Source organism: Borostomias antarcticus, assembly GCF_949987555.1.
Source record: "Borostomias antarcticus genome assembly, chromosome: 15".
Lineage (NCBI taxonomy): Eukaryota > Metazoa > Chordata > Actinopteri > Stomiiformes > Stomiidae > Borostomias > Borostomias antarcticus.
In genome coordinates this window covers 3365708-3385905 of record NC_140248.1, presented here as the reverse complement: position 1 = coordinate 3385905, position 20198 = coordinate 3365708, and the positions used below count along the sequence as shown (strand labels likewise).

Here is a 20198-nt window from a genome sequence, read left to right as displayed (position 1 = left end):
TGTCTCCCCCTGTCCTCCCCCCGTCTCCCCCTGTCTCCCCCCTGTCTCCCCCCATCCTCCCCCCATCCTCCCCCCAGTCTCCCCCCGTCCTCCCCCTGTCTCCCCCTGTCCTCCCCCTGTCTCCCCCTGTCCTCCCCCTGTCTCCCCCTGTCTCCCCCTGTCTCCCCCAGTCTCCCCCCGTCCTCCCCCTGTCTCCCCCCATCCTCCCCCTGTGTCCCCCTGTCCTCCCCCCGTCTCCCCCCGTCCTCCCCCCTGTCCTCCCCCCTGTCCTCCCCCCGTCCCCCCCCCGTCCTCCCCCTGTCTCCCCCCATCCTCCCACCGTCTCCCCCGTCCTCCCCCTGTCTCCCCCATCCTCCCCCCTGTCCTCCCCCTGTCCTCCCCCCGTCCTCCCCCCATCCTCCCCCCGTCCTCCCCCTGTCCTCCCCCCGTCTCCCCCTGTCTCCCCCCTGTCTCCCCCTGTCCTCCCCCCGCCCTCCCCCGTCCTCCCCCTATCCTCCCCCCGCCCTCCCCCTGTCCTCCCCCTGTCTCCCCCTGTCCTCCCCCCGTCCTCCCCCTGTCTCCCCCCGTCCTCCCCGTCCTCCCCCCGTCCTCGTCCTGTCTCCCCCCGTCTCCCCCTGTCCTCCCCCCGTCTCCCCCTGTCCTCCCCCTATCCTCCCCCCGTCCTCCCCCTTTCTCCCCCTGTCTCCCCCTGTCTCCCCCTGTCCTCCCCCTGCCCCCCCCCGTCCTCCCCCCTGTCCTCCCCCCGTCTCCCCCTGCCCCCCCCCGTCCTCCCCCCTGTCCTCCCCCCGTCTCCCCCTGTCTCCCCCCGTCCTCCCCCTGTCCTCCCCCTGTCTCCCCCTGTCCTCCCCCCGTCTCCCCCTGCCCCCCCCCGTCCTCCCCCTGTCCTCCCTCTGTCCTCCCCCTGTCTCCCCCTGTCTCCCCCTGTCTCCCCCTGTCCTCCCCCCGTCCTCCCCCCGTCTCCCCCTGTCCTCCCCCTGTCCTCCCCCCGTCTCCCCCTGTCCTCCCCCCGTCCTCCCCCTGTCTCCCCCCGTCTCCCCCTGTCCTCCCCCTGTCCTCCCCCCTATCCTCCCCCTGTCTCCCCCTGTCTCCCCCTGTCCTCCCCCCGTCTCCCCCTGTCCTCCCCCTGTCCTCCCCCCGTCCTCCCCCTATCCTCCCCCCGTCTCCCCCCGTCCTCCCCGTCCTCCCCCTGTCTCCCCCTGTCTCCCCCCGTCCTCCCCCTGTCTCCCCCTGTCTCCCCCTGTCCTCCCCCCGTCCTCGTCCTGTCTCCCCCCGTCCTCCCCCCGTCCTCCCCCTCTCTCCCCCTGTCTCCCCCCGTCCTCCCCCTGTCTCCCCCCGTCCTCCCCCTGTCCTCCCCCTGTCTCCCCCTGTCCTCCCCCTGTCTCCCCCGGTCCTCCCCCTGTCTCCCCCTGTCTCCCCCTGTCTCCCCCTGTCTCCCCCTGTCTTCCCCCATCCTCCCCCTGTCCTCCCCCTGTCTCCCCCTGTCTCCCCCTGTCTCCCCCCGTCCTCCCCCTGTCCTCCCCCTGTCTCCCCCTGTCTCCCCCTGTCTTCCCCCATCCTCCCCCCAGTCTCCCCCTGTCCTCCCCCCGTCCTCCCCCCTGTCCTCCCCCTGCCCCCCCCCGTCCTCCCCCTGTCTCCCCCTGTCTCCCCCCGTCCTCCCCCTGTCCTCCCCCCATCCTCCCCCTATCCTCCCCCCGCCCTCCCCCTGTCCTCCCCCTGTCTCCCCCTATCCTCCCCCCGTCCTCCCCCTATCCTCCCCCCGTCCTCCCCCTATCCTCCCCCCGTCCTCCCCCTGTCCTCCCCCCGTCCTCCCCCCGTCCTCCCCCTGTCCTCCCCCCGTCCTCCCCCTGTCCTCCCCCCGTCCTCCCCCCGTCTCCCCCTGTCCTCCCCCCGCCCTCCCCCTATCCTCCCCCCGTCCTCCCCGTCCTCCCCCCGTCCTCCCCCCGTCCTCCCCCCGTCCTCCCCCTGTCTCCCCCTGTCCTCCCCCCGTCCTCCCCCTGTCTCCCCCCGTCCTCCCCGTCCTCCCCCCGTCCTCGTCCTGTCTCCCCCCGTCTCCCCCTGTCCTCCCCCCGTCTCCCCCTGTCCTCCCCCTATCCTCCCCCCGTCCTCCCCCTTTCTCCCCCTGTCTCCCCCTGTCTCCCCCTGTCCTCCCCCTGCCCCCCCCCGTCCTCCCCCCTGTCCTCCCCCCGTCTCCCCCTGCCCCCCCCCGTCCTCCCCCCTGTCCTCCCCCCGTCTCCCCCTGTCTCCCCCCGTCCTCCCCCTGTCCTCCCCCTGTCTCCCCCTGTCTCCCCCTATCCTCCCCCCGTCTCCCCCTGTCCTCCACCTGTCTCCCCACGTCCTCCCCCCTGCCCCCCCCCGTCCTCCCCCTGTCTCCCCCCGTCCTCCCCCCGTCCTCCCCCTGTCTCCCCACGTCCTCCCCCTGTCCTCCCCCTGTCCTCCCCCTGTCTCCCCCCGTCCTCCCCCTGTCCTCCCCCTGTCTCCCCCTGTCCTCCCCCCGTCCTCCCCCTGTCTCCCCCTGTCTCCCCCTGTCCTCCCCCTGTCTCCCCCTGTCTCCCCCCGTCCTCCCCCTGTCCTCCCCCTGTCTCCCCCTGTCCTCCCCCCGTCCTCCCCCTGTCTCCCCCTGTCCTCCCCCCGTCTCCCCCTGTCCTCCCCCTGTCTCCCCCTGTCTCCCCCCGTCCTCGTCCTGTCTCCCCCCGTCCTCCCCCCGTCCTCCCCCTCTCTCCCCCTGTCTCCCCCTGTCCTCTCCTTGTCTCCCCCCGTCCTCCCCCTGTCCTCCCCCTGTCTCCCCCGGTCCTCCCCCTGTCTCCCCCTATCCTCCCCCTGTCTCCCCCTGTCTCCCCCCGTCCTCCCCCTGTCCTCCCCCCGCCCTCCCCCTATCCTCCCCCTGTCCTCCCCCTATCCTCCCCCCGCCCTCCCCCTGTCCTCCCCCTGTCTCCCCCTATCCTCCCCCCGTCCTCCCCCTATCCTCCCCCCGTCCTCCCCCTATCCTCCCCCCGCCCTCCCCCTATCCTCCCCCCGTCCTCCCCCTGTCCTCCCCCCGTCCTCCCCCCGTCTCCCCCTGTCCTCCCCCCGCCCTCCCCCTATCCTCCCCCCGTCCTCCCCGTCCTCCCCCCGTCCTCCCCCCGTCCTCCCCCCGTCCTCCCCCTGTCCTCCCCCCGTCCTCCCCCCGTCTCCCCCTGTCCTCCCCCTGTCCCCCCCCCGTCCTCCCCCTGTCTCCCCCCGTCCTCCCCCCGTCCTCCCCCCGTCCTCCCCCCTGTCCTCCCCCCGTCTCCCCCTGTCCTCCCCCCGCCCTCCCCCTATCCTCCCCCTGTCCTCCCCCCGCCCTCCCCCTATCCTCCCCCTGTCCTCCCCCCGTCCTCCCCCCATCCTCCCCCCGTCTCCCCCTGTCTCACTCTGTCCTCATCCCCCACCCAGGACCCTCCCCCCCCTTCACCAGCCCTCATCCCCCACCCAGGACTCTCCCCCCCCTTCACCAGCCCTCATCCCCCACCCAGGACCCTCCCCCCCCTCCACCAGCCCTCATCCCCCACCCAGGACCCTCTCCCCCCTCCACCAGCCCTCATCCCCCACCCAGGACCCCACTCCCACGGGTTCAGAGGTCATGGCTTTGTGACCGTGATGATGGCTGTGATTGGATTTAGTATGACCGTTATGACACCAACCACACTTTGTTGGCCCGTACTGTTCTAACATGATTGAGACCGGTGTTCACCTGTTGAGACGTTCAGGCTCATACCTGCGCTGTTCCTGTCGTCGTGCGATGAAGCCGACGCTGCACACGCTCGTAGAAAGAGCCCAGCTGGGACCCTTCTGTAGGGCGTCAAAGCAACAAGCGCAGCGCCTCGACAGCGTCTGGGATCAGGGGGCCTCTGGAAAGTCACAGTTGCACAAGTCACTTCAAGACCCACACGCTTTTCCCAGATATACCCTGGAAGCTTCTGAGGGGGGGGTGGAGTGACATCATCACGGAAGTCAGGACGGGAGGTCCCCCCCCCCCCTCGCCTGAGAGAGGGCTTGGCTCCGAGGGCCCTTAATTGAAACCAGCTCGCTGCTGTTGTTGTTTCAGGCTGTGAGTTGCGACGCCTCTGGAATGAGCTTCTCCAGGTTGTCGTCATGCCGACATGTGCTTGGCGGCGAGTGTGTCCTGGCCTTGATGCCTGTGTGTGTGCGCCTGTGTATATATGTGTGTGTGTTGTGTGTGTGTGTGTGTGTGTGTATTGCTCGGTGTGTGTTACTCACCTCATAAGTGTGAGAGTTGGGCCTCGTACTGTAGGACCAGCTGTGATTCTACCCACGTTTCACTGGCCAATGGAAACAGCTGGTCTAGAGAAGAGGTATTCTGCCATCCAGTCTTAGTGCAAGAGTGGACGGCAAATTCGCCTTATTCACCTCAGCTGCTGGTTGGTCAGTCTGACGTAATGAGGGGTGCGGATGCAGAAGTGCCCGTTGCCTTCAATGTTAAAAGTTCACTGTAAAAACATCACTTCAAGAACCAAAATAGTCTGAATAACAGGCTGAATACACTATCGGGGTTACAAACTCATCATTACCAGACTCTGATTGTTTTTCACTACCGTTGTTTTCGCGTTTGGAAATACATGGGAGTGAATGCAGCTGACGGCTAACTATGGCTCATTCACCTCCATGTATTTCCAAACGCGAAAACAAATGATGAGTTTGTAACCCCGATAGTGTATTCAGCCTGTTATTTTGACTATTTCGGTTTTTGAAGTGGTGTTTTTACAGTGAACTTTAACATTGAAGTCAACGGGCACTTCCGCATCCGCACCCCAGACTGACCAATATGGCTGCCAGGTGAATAAGGTGAATAGGGCAGAGAACCTACAGTATGATGGGACAATGTGATGGGACAAGGTTGTTATGAGCTGGCAGTCTCTTGAAAGCATGTTATGAAGTCAACTTAAACCAGAAGGAAGTGTCTTAGTTGGGGAATTAAAGTAAAATGTAACATTTAGTGAACTTGATATTGGCTTGAGGGGCTGGCTGTGTCCCTGCTCTTCCAAGAATCCCGACAAATCTGCCCATATATGCCTATTCACAGAGAAGGCCCATACAGGACCAGACCAGGGTAATACACAGAGAAGGCCCATACAGGACCAGACCAGGGTAATACACAGAGAAGGCCCATACAGGACCAGACCAGGGTAATACACAGAGAAGGCCCATACAGGACCAGACCAGGGTAATACACAGAGAAGACCCACACAGGACCAGACCAGGGTAATACACAGAGAAGACCCATACAGGACCAGACCAGGGTAATACACAGAGAAGGCCCATACAGGACCAGACCAGGGTAATACACAGAGAAGACCCATACAGGACCAGACCAGGGTAATACACAGAGAAGACCCATACAGGACCAGACCAGGGTAATACACAGAGAAGACCCATACAGGACCAGACCAGGGTAATACACAGAGAAGACCCATACAGGACCAGACCAGGGTCATACAGGACCAGACCAGGGTAATACAGGACCAGACCAGGGTAATACACAGAGAAGACCCATACAGGACCAGACCAGGGTCATACAGGACCAGACCAGGGTAATACAGGACCAGACCAGGGTAATACACAGAGAAGACCCATACAGGACCAGACCAGGGTAATACAGGACCAGACCAGGGTAATACACAGAGAAGACCCACACAGGACCAGACCAGGGTAATACAGGACCAGACCAGGGTAATACACAGAGAAGGCCCATACAGGACCAGACCAGGGTAATACACAGAGAAGGCCCATACAGGACCAGACCAGGGTAATACACAGAGAAGACCCATACAGGACCAGACCAGGGTAATACACAGAGAAGGACCAGACCAGGGTAATACACAGAGAAGGCCCATACAGGACCAGAGAAGGCCCATACAGGACCAGACCAGGGTAATACACAGAGAAGACCCATACAGGACCAGACCAGGGTAATACACAGAGAAGGCCCATACAGGACCAGACCAGGGTAATACACAGAGAAGGCCCATACAGGACCAGACCAGGGTAATACACAGAGAAGACCCATACAGGACCAGACCAGGGTAATACACAGAGAAGGCCCATACAGGACCAGACCAGGGTAATACACAGAGAAGGCCCATACAGGACCAGACCAGGGTAATACACAGAGAAGGCCCACACAGGACCAGACCAGGGTAATACACAGAGAAGGCCCATACAGGACCAGACCAGGGTAATACACAGAGAAGACCCATACAGGACCAGACCAGGGTAATACACAGAGAAGGCCCATACAGGACCAGACCAGGGTAATACAGGACCAGACCAGGGTAATACAGGACCAGACCAGGGTAATACACATTTTTACACAAGCTGTCCGGAATGTCGGTGGAACCAACCACAACAGATTCTTATTCAATCAGATTCACGGTATTTCCTGCCTTATGCCATGTGCTTCCCATATTCACCCATGTCCATGTGAGATCCCACCCTATTCATCAAGGCTTCACAACCTCTTTTTAATCTCATTTTAAGCTGAGGAGAAGAAGAATGAGCTCTGTGGCTGTTGTACAGTATTTCATTTGATTCATGTTTTTGTTCTGCCTCAGCGGCGGTCATGACGGGTTCGAGGACTCTACCGCAATCATTTGCTTTCCTAAACCAAAATCTATGCTTTGTGGTGATTTGTTATTTGCTGGATTTGGCCTGATTGGGACTTGATTGATACGTCCCGGACTGTATTTCAATTGGCCGTAACAAATGACTGCGGTATAACTTGACATATTACGGGCCTTAGGTTATTCTCTTATTTCTCTCTAGAGTTCTGTCTGGTGAAGTTGGCATATTATCTCTCTGGTTATTTAAGGGTTATTACCCTGATTCTTAAAAACAGCTGGGAAACCAACCCACACCACATGATGACTTCACATACAGTAACACATTTTCTGTTTTGCTGTACATGCATTTAGATGATAGGCTTGTAGGATTCACAGATGGGAAGGCTGTTGGATGTTTTGCTCCAGTGCATCATTAAATGACTCACTTTGGTACCATCATTAAATGACTCACTTTGGTACCATCATTAAATGACTCACTTTGGTACCATCATTAAATGACTCACTTTGGTACCATCATCTAATGACTCACTTTGGTACCATCATTAAATGACTCACTTTGGTACCATCATTAAATGACTCACTTTGGTACCATCATTAAATGACTCACTTTGGTACCATCATTAAATGACTCACTTTGGTACCATCATTAAATGACTCACTTTGGTACCATCATTAAATGACTCACTTTGGTACCATCATTAAATGACTCACTTTGGTACCATCATTAAATGACTCACTTTGGTACCATCATTAAATGACTCACTTTGGTACCATCATTAAATAACTCACTTTGGTACCATCATTAAATGACCCACTTTGGTACCATCATTAAATGACTCACTTTGGTACCATCATTAAATGACTTACTTTGGTACCATCATTAAATGACTCACTTTGGTACCATCATTAAATGACTCACTTTGGTACCATCATTAAATGACTCACTTTGGTACCATCATTAAATGACTCACTTTGGTACCATCATTAAATGACTCACTTTGGTACCATCATTAAATGACTCACTTTGGTACCATCATTAAATGACTCACTTTGGTACCATCATTAATTGACTCACTTTGGTACCATCATTAAATGACTCACTTTGGTACCATCATTAAATGACTCACTTTGGTACCATCATTAAATGTCTCACTTTGGTACCATCATTAATTGACTTACTTTGGTACCATCATTAAATGACTCACTTTGGTACCATCATTAAATAACTCACTTTGGTACCATCATTAAATGACTCACTTTGGTACCATCATTAAATGACTCACTTTGGTACCATCATTAATTGACTTACTTTGGTACCATCATTAAATGACTCACTTTGGTACCATCATTAAATAACTCACTTTGGTACCATCATTAAATGACTCACTTTGGTACCATCATTAATTGACTCACTTTGGTACCATCATTAACTGACCCACTTTGGTACCATCATTAAATGACTCACTTTGGTACCATCATTAAATGACCCACTTTGGTACCATCATTAAATGACCCACTTTGGTACCATCATTAAATGACTCACTTTGGTACCATCATTAAATGACTCACTTTGGTACCATCATTAAATGACTCACTTTGGTACCATCATTAAATGACCCACTTTGGTACCATCATTAAATGACCCACTTTGGTACCATCATTAAATGACTCACTTTGGTACCATCATTAAATGACTCACTTTGGTACCATCATTAAATGACTCACTTTGGTACCATCATTAAATGACTCACTTTGGTACCATCATTAAATGACCCACTTTGGTACCATCATTAAATGACTCACTTTGGTACCATCATTAAATGACTCACTTTGGTACCATCATTAAATGACTCACTTTGGTACCATCATTAAATGACTCACTTTGGTACCATCATTAAATGACCCACTTTGGTACCATCATTAAATGACCCACTTTGGTACCAGATAATCCACTCTAGGGAGAACAGCACACGCACAGGAATCTGAGAAGTGGAGAATAAAGAGATCAAATGCAAAAAGCGATGAATCTCCAAATCCCCATAAACATTTTTATAGTTTTGTCTGAAGAGTCCAAGAGCACAACGATTATCAAGAGGGTTATACGAACACAACTGAGCTTATAAAGACATCAGACTGACCCGGCGACAGGGCGGGCGTCTGGGAGGAGAGAGGTTGGCAGGGCGGTGACGGGCGTCTGTGAGGAGAGAGGTTGGCAGGGCGGTGACGGGCGTCTGGGAGGAGAGAGGTTGGCAGGGCGGTGACGGGCGTCTGTGAGGAGAGAGGTTGGCAGGGCGGTGACGGGCGTCTGGGAGGAGAGAGGTTGGCAGGGCGGTGACGGGCGTCTGGGAGGAGAGAGGTTGGCAGGGCGGTGACGGGCGTCTGTGAGGAGAGAGGTTGGCAGGGCGGTGACGGGCATCTGCCCGACTCTTCTTCCCTGATTGACAGCAAACGGGAGTTCTGAAGGTCCGCAGGGACCAGCTGGAGAAGCCTGGGCCGATTCCGGACTTTTGTGGGCCTGGTCTGGAACGCATTTGTCAACGGAAGGAATGAGAAAAGAGCTCCAGCCTTTGTTGTGACCAAAGGGGAGATTTTGATAAGTCTTTTAAAGAGGGCTCCACTCCTCTGCTTTTCTGCATGACTACAGAACATCTGGCCTCTCTGTGTCTGTCTCAAGTTCATCTACAGCACAAGCACTTGGATTAAGGGGAAACTGCCCTCTCTCGCTCTGCGTCTCCATTTCCAGTCTATTTGAAGGGAGTTTACAGCATTTGGGTAGCCAACAATGTATAGTATTGGTTCTGTGTGTGTGTGTGTGTGTGTGTGTTTAGAGTATGTCAGCACCAGTGGTGGATGTGCCTGTGCCTGTGTGCATGAGTTAAGACTGACATGCTATACAGGGGTGTGTGTGAGTGCACATCATGGTATGTCTGATTGCAGGAGAACAGTGTTCCATGATTGTCTATACTATAGGCTGTAGACACTCATCTGTGTGTTCTAGTCCCATTTTTGGACAGCCTGCCCCCCCCCCCCCTGGGGCGTAGGGGGCTGCCGTTCTCAGAGGGAGCCCCCCCTCCCAGACCCAGCTTGGGTTACAGGGACCAGATCTCTGCTCTCTCACAGGAAGGAACATGCCAACTGCTTTGTTTTGATTCACGTCCTGCTAAGTCAACCCCCCACCCTCCATAACCCCCCCGCCCCCCCTCCCTATCCACCGCTCCCATCCACACACCGAGGGGGGGGGGGGGGGGGGGGGGATATCCCTGGGAACTTACCCACAACAGCACGGTCTGAATGTGAGGACTCATATCCCAGGCTCTGTGGGGTGAGCGCAGTCACAAACCATCATCATCAGCACGCAGCGGAACGAGTCAGTAGCTGGACTTCCAGGTGCAACCGTATATCCATTATCATGACTGAGGGCTGGGTAAGTGAATTAGATGTGATAGCAGATACTTGGTCATGCACAGTGGTATGTTACACGTCCCTGTGATGTTTCTATAGCAACACCATAGAGGTTAGATGCCGGCTCAGGTAATAAGACGAGAGACGGACAGTTATGGCCCTTCTGTCTGGATCATAATACCAACGCACAACTACTAGCTCTTCTCTGGTCCTAACCAGACACGTCTCATTATTCACATCCTTTATTTCTAATGGTGCAACGTTAATATCTTTGTAAGAAAAAGTGGATATCAGTGGGTAAAAAGTGGATATCAGTGGGTAAAAAGTGGATATCAGCCAAAACGAGTGTGATAAGATACCGTCAGACACGCCAAGCTGCGTGTGATTTCCATGTTTGCTTAACCTTTTGAAAATGTGTCTGCAAACATTTTTAGAAGTGGTCAGAGTGCCTGGAGTAATTGCGTCGATATGGAGGCGTTGTAGTTTGGCCGGTCCTGCCCTGGTCAGGTGAATGGGCCAGAGCGTCTCACAGAGGGGGGGGTGAGGGTTCAATATGGAGGGACAGAGGGGGGGGGTGCAGAGGGGGGGGTGAGGGTTCAATATGGAGAGGGTGCTGTAGTAAACCATCTCATCTCTGTTTCCTGCTCTCTGAGCCCATGCGGGCTACAGGAGTGACGCGGGCCCGAGTCACTACCGGTCGTACTGGGACTTCCCCGAGAGAACGGCCTGTTAGCAAGCGCGCCGCTCCCTCGGGCCGAGCGAGGAGCCCGTCTGGGGAACTGGCCTCTGCCGGCGCGCTCTTCCCCTCGCGGTACGTCGTCGCTGACGCCGCCCCCGCTGCACCGGCCCGTCTCAGTCTCACCTCGTTCCCCGCCGCGTCGCTCTCCGACTCCTCCATAAATCAGCTCCGCCGCCGACTCCCCCGCCCGTTTAAATCACCACTCGCTCTGTGGCACCCCTGACTCTCCGCTGGGAAACAGTCCTCTAACGACGCCCGAGTCTCTGTATCTGTGTGGTAATGACCGGTGGAGAGGATATCCCCATTAAAAAGTCATATATCTGTAGCGGAACAGCGGCGCTGGGTTTACAGGCTGCCTGTGGCGAGTCTCCGGCGCCGTTCCAGTCCTGCTCTGCCCGGTCAACGAGGTGGAGAGCTCAGAACGCCTCCCCTGAGCGCACCACGCCTCCCCTGAGCGCACCACGCCTCCTCTGAGCGCAGCACGCCTCCCCTGAGCGCACCACGCCTCCACCACGCCTCCCCTGAGCGCACCACGCCTCCCCTGAGCGCACCATGCCTTCCCTGAGCGCCCGCAGCACGCCGCCGCCACACCCACCGATCGCTCCGCGCTCGTCTGCATCAGAACAGATACTGCAGGTAGGGGAATGAAAACCACTCGGAAAGCTTGGGCCGAGGAACACAAGCTCTAACGGGGGATCAGAAACTTTATTGACAATGACAAGGCAGGGCCCGGCTTGCAGAAAGTATTTAGGTTCCATTTGATGATGGAGGACAGAGGAAGGCGTCCTTACTTCGAGGGACATCGGCGGCCAAGGCCGTCCTTACCTCAGGGGACTTTGAGAGCCAAACGAATGACTTGTAGAGACGGTTGACCCAACACAGACACTCCCCCATAAGTCAGAGCAACAACAACAAAAAAAGACTAAGGCAAAGGTCTCCCCCAGCCCCCTCCAGAGTGACTGCGCTGTTTAGGGCGTCCTGGCTCCACATCAGATCCCCAGTGAGATGTGTTGCATTTGGCTTGGGTCACGTCCAAGGCCCCCGCGCTCTCTCTGGCATGGTAAATCAATCAAGCCTGCGGCCCCTACTCGTTCTCCTCGCTCACTCCCTCTCTCCTCCCTTCGTTCGTCCTCCCGCTCAAGGCCGCGGGCGACGGGCCTCTCGAAACGCCGGACCCTCCGAGTTCCGTTGATCTAAGAAAATATTTTGGCGAGTCGCTCGCATGAAAAGATGTCCCACGGAGAGTTGGTCAACTCCAGCCCCCGTCACGTCGGTTCCTCCCCCCTTCCTCGGCCCTATGGGAGACCACCACTGACTGAGCTCATGAGGGTTGGGGGAGGGGGGGGGGGGGTCTTTGTAGACAACATCAGAGTTTGACTAAATATAGCCGCACAGCTGCGCCAAGACGCAAGACTGTGAGTTTCAGCGGCATCAAACCTGGGAGGGAAGCGCCATCCTCATTCCCTCTCCTACCCAATCAGAGCGAGGCAAACCCCCAACTGTCAATCTGCTCATGGGAAAAGCTGACGCCTCTCGGAGGAAAGACAGCGCCCCATTCCAACCTTCTTCCTTTCTCCATCCACGGCCAGGAAACTAGTGCGCAGGTTGCATCACGCTGCCACACTGCAGTCTTTATTCTTTAAGTGGATTTGAGATCTTAAACAATGCACGCTTTCATTCTTGCTTTGCAGACCTTCCTCCTCCAAGACTGAAACCCAACCAAAGATCCACACTGACTCTGTAACTGTGGCTCCTCTCCAGCCAAGCGAGCTGCATCCTCTCGAGCGTGGATGAAAGCAGACCTTGCAGAACGTTCCGCAAGCTGTGGTCCCAGAGCCGTATATACCGTAGATACCATACCATATACCGTAGATACCATACCATATACCGTAGATACCATACCATATACCGTAGATACCATACCATATACCGTAGATACCATACCTTATACCGTAGATACCATACCATATACCGTAGATACCATACCATATACCGTAGATACCATACTGTATACCGTAGATACCATACCATATACCGTAGATACCATACCATATACCCTAGATACCATACCATATACCCTAGATACCATACCATATACCGTAGATACCATACCATGTACCGTAGATACCATACCATATACCGTAGATACCATACCATATACCCTAGATACCATACCATATACCCTAGATACCATACCATATACCCTAGATACCATACCGTATACCGTAGATACCATACCATATACCCTAGATACCATACCATATACCGTAGATACCATACCATATACCCTAGATACCATACCATATACCGTAGATACCATACCATATACCCTAGATACCATATACCCTAGATACCATACCATATACCCTAGATACCATACCATATACCGTAGATACCATACCATATACCCTAGATACCATACCATATACCCTAGATACCATACCTTATACCGTAGATACCATACCATATACCCTAGATACCATACCATATACCCTAGATACCATATACCGTAGATACCATACCATATACCGTAGATACCATACCATATACCCTAGATACCATACCATATACCCTAGATACCATACCTTATACCGTAGATACCATACCATATACCCTAGATACCATACCTTATACCGTAGATACCATACCATATACCGTAGATACCATACCATATACCCTAGATACCATACCATATACCGTAGATACCATACCATATACCCTAGATACCATACCATATACCCTAGATACCATACCATATACCGTAGATACCATACCATATACCGTAGATACCATACCATATACCGTAGATACCATACCATATACGCTAGATACCATATACCGTAGATACCATATACCGTAGATACCATACCATATACCCTAGATACCATACCATATACCCTAGATACCATACCATATACCCTAGATACCATACCATATACCCTAGATACCATACCATATACCGTAGATACCATACCATATACCCTAGATACCATACCATATACCCTAGATACCATACCATATACCGTAGATACCATACCACATACCGTAGATACCATACCATATACCCTAGATACCATACCATATACCGTAGATACCATACCATATACCGTAGATACCATACCATATACCCTAGATACCATACCATATACCCTAGATACCATACCATATACCCTAGATACCATACCATATACCGTAGATACCATACCGTATACCGTAGATACCATACCATATACTGTAGATACCATACCATATACCGTAGATACCATACCGTATACCGTAGATACCATACTGTATACCGTAGATACCATACCATATACCCTAGATACCATACCATATACCCTAGATACCGTACCGTATACCGTAGATACCATACTGTATACCGTAGATACCATACCATATACCCTAGATACCATACCATATACCGTAGATACCATACCATATACCCTAGATACCATACCATATACCGTAGATACCTACTGTATACCGTAGATCGCCGATTCGGGGTGTTTGGGTGTTATTTCAGGCCCAATAACGGCCGTGTTTCTGACGCCGTGATTTGCGGCGTGTGTTGTAGAGGTAGACGGTGGAGTTTACGCCGGAGCCAGAAGAGCTGGCCACCCCTCCACCCTCATTGTGTGGATTAATCACCCCGCCCCCTTCCCCTCTCTCCCAAACAGCCCTCTGATGGCTATCTGTCTGAGTAATGTTTGGGGATATGCTGTAATCCATATCAAGACCAGAAATGCATGTGTAATTTAGGGCTTCCGGAAGGCACCTTGCTTCTGCCAGGGATCGGCTCCGGGTTCAGCCACTGCCCACGAGGAGCCACAGTGAGGATGAAGTTCCTTTTATTAGTAGGATAAAACCCCTTGAGTTGTCCCAACTCGTTTTCGAGGGGGTCCTACACATAACATAAGACAATAATAACATTCAATACAATTAACAATACAAGACAAAACAACAACCAAACAAACAAGCTCACAAAACAAAACAATAATAACATTAAATGAGGGCTAGCATGTGTTTTACAGCCGTTTCGTTGCCTTTCTTCTCTCGAATGATCGCATACAAGGCTTGCTCATCCAGTTGAGATGTGTTATTACATTTCAAGGTGAAAGAGAGCTTTTGGCATCTCTCACAGTAATTAGAATTGAGTGATAACTCTATTCATGAGACCCGCTCCGACACATGCGCAGCGGCCAGGGCTGTTATTCAGATGTTTCATTGGTTAGGAGAGTCTCTCAAGTCCGGATCGGGTTGGGTTGTGTTGGGTCATGTTGAATCCATACATTTCGAAGCCTTTGTAGTTCAACCACACGGAGCCGTCGTGAGTCAGAGTGTTAGTTGCGATGTAGATATGTCTGGTATCAAGAGGTTTGAGCGAGATGTGTTTGTGGTTCATTAATGCTCTCCAGATGTACGAGGGTTAATTTACAACCTTGCCAGGAATTGTGTTTGTTTGTCCTCAAGTGCACTGATTATCATATTGCTTTTCCATAGCTGTTGTTTTTTGTTTTTTATCACACATCACGCCTAATTTAACATCTTGAGAACATTCTTAACAATTCTCTCAACAAAGCCGTTCCCCACGCCCCTCAGGGAACAAAGATTGATAAAAGAAGATGAAACATACTTAACGTAAAATAACTCTGGTTGCATTTGCATATTTATGTTCAGTATAGATAATACTGAACGTATTAAGCTCTCCATAAACCTGTATATGAACATGCTTGTATCTGATTGGCAGTCCTTTTAGACTACAGTATTATGGAAGCCAGGTATTTCCTATACAAATGTAATTTAATGCTCGTGCTCCTGCCCTAATTTACCCGTTTCCCTTGTAATCCCCTCCTGTCCCCCCCACAGATTTGATCGGTGAGAGAATCCACTATCAGATGCTCAACGCACATTCTGTAGTAATGGATTTCCATGCTGTCAAGCTTGTATCCAGCGAGGTTTGCTGCTCTGAAACAGTGAGAAACCGTTCTGGTTTGTCACTAAAGAGCCTTTTCACAGAACCTCCCCGGGACCGGACGGGGAATTTCCCCGAGCCTCGCCCCTGTCTGTGAGGACGCTTCTCTGGGCCTCGCCCCTGTCTGTGAGGACGCTTCTCTGGGCCTCGCCCCTGTCTGTGAGGACGCTTCTCTGGACCTCGCCCCTGTCTGTGAGGACGCTTCTCTGGGCCTCGCCCCTGTCTGTGAGGACGCTTCTCTGGGCCTCGCCCCTGTCTGTGAGGACGCTTCTCTGGGCCTCGCCCCTGTCTGTGAGGACGCTTCTCTGGGCCTCGCCCCTGTCTGTGAGGACGCTTCTCTGGGCCTCGCCCCTGTCTGTGAGGAGGCTTCTCTGGGCCTCGCCCCTGTCTGTGAGGACGCTTCTCTGGGCCTCGCCCCTGTCTGTGAGGGCGCTTCTCTGGGCCTCGCCCCTGTCTGTGAGGACGCTTCTCCGGGCCTCGCCCCTGTCTGTGAGGACGCTTCTCTGGGCCTCGCCCCTGTCTGTGAGGACGCTTCTCTGGGCCTCGCCCCTGTCTGTGAGGACGCTTCTCTGGGCCTCGCCCCTGTCTGTGAGGGCGCTTCTCTGGGCTGTGAACCCGACTGCGGCGGCTAGGTGGCGGTAGTGAGCAGTGGTGACCGGCGGGGAGCCGCGTGCTCATTGCACTGAGGAACGTGAGAGCCAGACAGACAGCAGAGCCCCGGGGAATGCGCTGGTGCAACCAGGAAACGGATGAGAACAGCTGCAGCAGGATAGGAGGCTGGGTAGAGCGTATAGGAGGCTGGTCTGGTAGAGCGTATAGGAGGCTGGTCTGGTAGAGCGTATAGGAGGCTGGTCTGGTAGAGCGTATAGGAGGCTGGTCTGGTAGAGCGTATAGGAGGCTGGCCTGGTAGAGCGTATAGGAGGCTGGCCTGGTAGAGCGTATAGGAGGCTGGCCTGGTAGAGCGTATAGGAGGCTGGCCTGGTAGAGCGTATAGGAGGCTGGTCTGGTAGAGCGTATAGGAGGCTGGGTAGAGCGTATAGGAGGCTGGCCTGGTAGAGCGTATAGGGGGCTGGTCTGGTAGAGCGTATAGGAGGCTGGCCTGGTAGAGCGTATAGGAGGCTGGCCTGGTAGAGCGTATAGGAGGCTGGTCTGGTAGAGCGTATAGGAGGCTGGTCTGGTAGAGCGTATAGGAGGCTGGGTAGAGCGTATAGGAGGCTGGCCTGGTAGAGCGTGTAGGAGGCTGGCCTGGTAGAGCGTATAGGAGGCTGGTCTGGTAGAGCGTATAGGAGGCTGGTCTGGTAGAGCGTATAGGAGGCTGGGTAGAGCGTATAGGAGGCTGGCCTGGTAGAGCGTATAGGAGGCTGGCCTGGTAGAGCGTATAGGAGGCTGGCCTGGTAGAGCGTATAGGAGGCTGGTCTGGTAGAGCGTATAGGAGGCTGGTCTGGTAGAGCGTATAGGAGGCTGGTCTGGTAGAGCGTGTAGGAGGCTGGCCTGGTAGAGCGTATAGGAGGCTGGTCTGGTAGAGCGTATAGGAGGCTGGTCTGGTAGAGCGTATAGGAGGCTGGTCTGGTAGAGCGTATAGGGGGCTGGTCTGGTAGAGCGTATAGGAGGCTGGTCTGGTAGAGCGTATAGGAGGCTGGTCTGGTAGAGCGTGTAGGAGGCTGGTCTGGTAGAGCGTATAGGAGGCTGGTCTGGTAGAGTGTATAGGAGGCTGGCCTGGTAGAGCGTATAGGAGGCTGGGTAGAGCGTATAGGAGGCTGGGTAGAGCGTATAGGAGGCTGGTCTGGTAGAGCGTATAGGAGGCTGGTCTGGTAGAGCGTATAGGAGGCTGGTCTGGTAGAGCGTATAGGAGGCTGGTCTGGTAGAGCGTATAGGAGGCTGGTCTGGTAGAGCGTATAGGAGGCTGGCCTGGTAGAGCGTATAGGAGGCTGGTCTGGTAGAGCGTATAGGAGGCTGGGTAGAGCGTATAGGAGGCTGGGTAGAGCGTATAGGAGGCTGGTCTGGTAGAGCGTATAGGAGGCTGGTCTGGTAGAGCGTATAGGAGGCTGGGTAGAGCGTATAGGTGGCTGGTCTGGTAGAGCGTATAGGAGGCTGGTCTGGTAGAGCGTATAGGAGGCTGGCCTGGTAGAGCGTATAGGAGGCTGGGTAGAGCGTATAGGAGGCTGGTCTGGTAGAGCGTATAGGAGGCTGGCCTGGTAGAGCGTATAGGAGGCTGGGTAGAGCGTATAGGAGGCTGGTCTGGTAGAGTGTATAGGGGGCTGGCCTGGTAGAGCGTATAGGAGGCTGGCCTGGTAGAGCGTATAGGAGGCTGGTCTGGTAGAGCGTATAGGGGGCTGGCCTGGTAGAGCGTATAGGAGGCTGGTCTGGTAGAGCGTATAGGAGGCTGGCCTGGTGGAGCGTATAGGGGGCTGGCCTGGTAGAGCGTATAGGAGGCTGGTCTGGTAGAGCGTATAGGAGGCTGGCCTGGTAGAGCGTATAGGAGGCTGGCCTGGTAGAGCGTATAGGAGGCTGGCCTGGTAGAGCGTATAGGAGGCTGGTCTGGTAGAGCATATAGGAGGCTGGTCTGGTAGAGCGTATAGGAGGCTGGCCTGGTAGAGCGTATAGGAGGCTGGTCTGGTAGAGCGTATAGGAGGCTGGGTAGAGCGTATAGGAGGCTGGTCTGGTAGAGTGTATAGGAGGCTGGGTAGAGCGTATAGGAGGCTGGTCTGGTAGAGCGTATAGGAGGCTGGCCTGGTAGAGCGTATAAGAGGCTGGTCTGGTAGAGTGTATAGGAGGCTGGCCTGGTAGAGCGTATAGGAGGCTGGTCTGGTAGAGCGTATAGGAGGCTGGCCTGGTAGAGCGTATAAGAGGCTGGCCTGGTAGAGCGTATAGGAGGCTGGTCTGGTAGAGCGTATAGGAGGCTGGTCTGGTAGAGCGTATAGGAGGCTGGCCTGGTAGAGCGTATAGGAGGCTGGGTAGAGCGTATAGGAGGCTGGCCTGGTAGAGCGTATAGGAGGCTGGCCTGGTAGAGCGTATAGGAGGCTGGTCTGGTAGAGCGTATAGGAGGCTGGTCTGGTAGAGCGTATAGGAGGCTGGGTAGAGCGTATAGGAGGCTGGTCTGGTAGAGTGTATAGGAGGCTGGCCTGGTAGAGCGTATAGGAGGCTGGTCTGGTAGAGCGTATAGGAGGCTGGGTAGAGCGTATAGGAGGCTGGCTGGGTAGAGCGTATAGGAGGCTGGCTGGGTAGAGCGTATAGGAGGCTGGCCTGGTAGAGCGTATAGGAGGCTGGGTAGAGCGTATAGGAGGCTGGTCTGGTAGAGCGTATAGGAGGCTGGCCTGGTAGAGCGTATAGGAGGCTGGCCTGCTAGAGCGTATAGGAGGCTGGGTAGAGCGTATAGGGGGCTGGTCTGGTAGAGCGTATAGGAGGCTGGTCTGGTAGAGCGTGTAGGAGGCTGGCCTGGTAGAGCGTATAGGAGGCTGGCCTGGTAGAGCGTATAGGAGGCTGGTCTGGTAGAGCGTATAGGAGGCTGGTCTGGTAGAGCGTATAGGAGGCTGGCTGGGTAGAGCGTATAGGAGGCTGGTCTGGTAGAGCGTATAGGAGGCTGGTCTGGTAGAGCGTATAGGAGGCTGGGTAGAGCGTATAGGAGGCTGGCCTGGTAGAGCGTATAGGAGGCTGGGTAGAGCGTATAGGAGGCTGGGTAGAGCGTATAGGAGGCTGGTCTGGTAGAGCGTATAGGAGGCTGGGTAGAGCGTATAGGAGGCTGGTCTGGTAGAGCGTATAGGAGGCTGGTCTGGTAGAGCGTATAGGAGGCTGGTCTGGTAGAGCGTATAGGAGGCTGGCCTGGTAGAGCGTATAGGAGGCTGGCCTGGTAGAGCGTATAGGAGGCTGGCCTGGTAGAGCGTATAGGAGGCTGGTCTGGTAGAGCGTATAGGAGGCTGGCCTGGTAGAGCGTATAGGAGGCTGGGTAGAGCGTATAGGAGGCTGGTCTGGTAGAGCATATAGGAGGCTGGCCTGGTAGAGCGTATAGGAGGCTGGTCTGGTAGAGCGTATAGGAGGCTGGCCTGGTAGAGCGTATAGGAGGCTGGCCTGGTAGAGCGTATAGGAGGCTGGCCTGGTAGAGCGTATAGGAGGCTGGGTAGAGCGTAAAGGAGGCTGGGTAGAGCATATAGGAGGCTGGCCTGGTAGAGCGTATAGGAGGCTGGGTAGAGCGTATAGGAGGCTGGCCTGGTAGAGAGTATAGGAGGCTGGCCTGGTAGAGCGTATAGGAGGCTGGGTAGAGCGTATAGGGGGCTGGCCTGGTAGAGCGTATAGGAGGCTGGTCTGGTAGAGCGTATAGGAGGCTGGTCTGGTAGAGCGTATAGGAGGCTGGTCTGGTAGAGCGTATAGGAGGCTGGCTGGGTAGAGCGTATAGGAGGCTGGTCTGGTAGAGCGTATAGGAGGCTGGTCTGGTAGAGCGTATAGGAGGCTGGGTAGAGCGTATAGGAGGCTGGCCTGGTAGAGCGTATAGGAG

At 54.8% G+C, this 20198-nt stretch overlaps 1 protein-coding gene across 1 annotated transcript in view; it reads left to right on the top strand.

Moving 5' to 3' along the window:
- col26a1 (collagen, type XXVI, alpha 1) overlaps nucleotides 1-20198 on the top strand; it is a gene marked incomplete at both ends in the record, with an annotated part of 52112 nt that overhangs the window by 8629 nt on the left and 23285 nt on the right. The window lies entirely within an intron of this gene.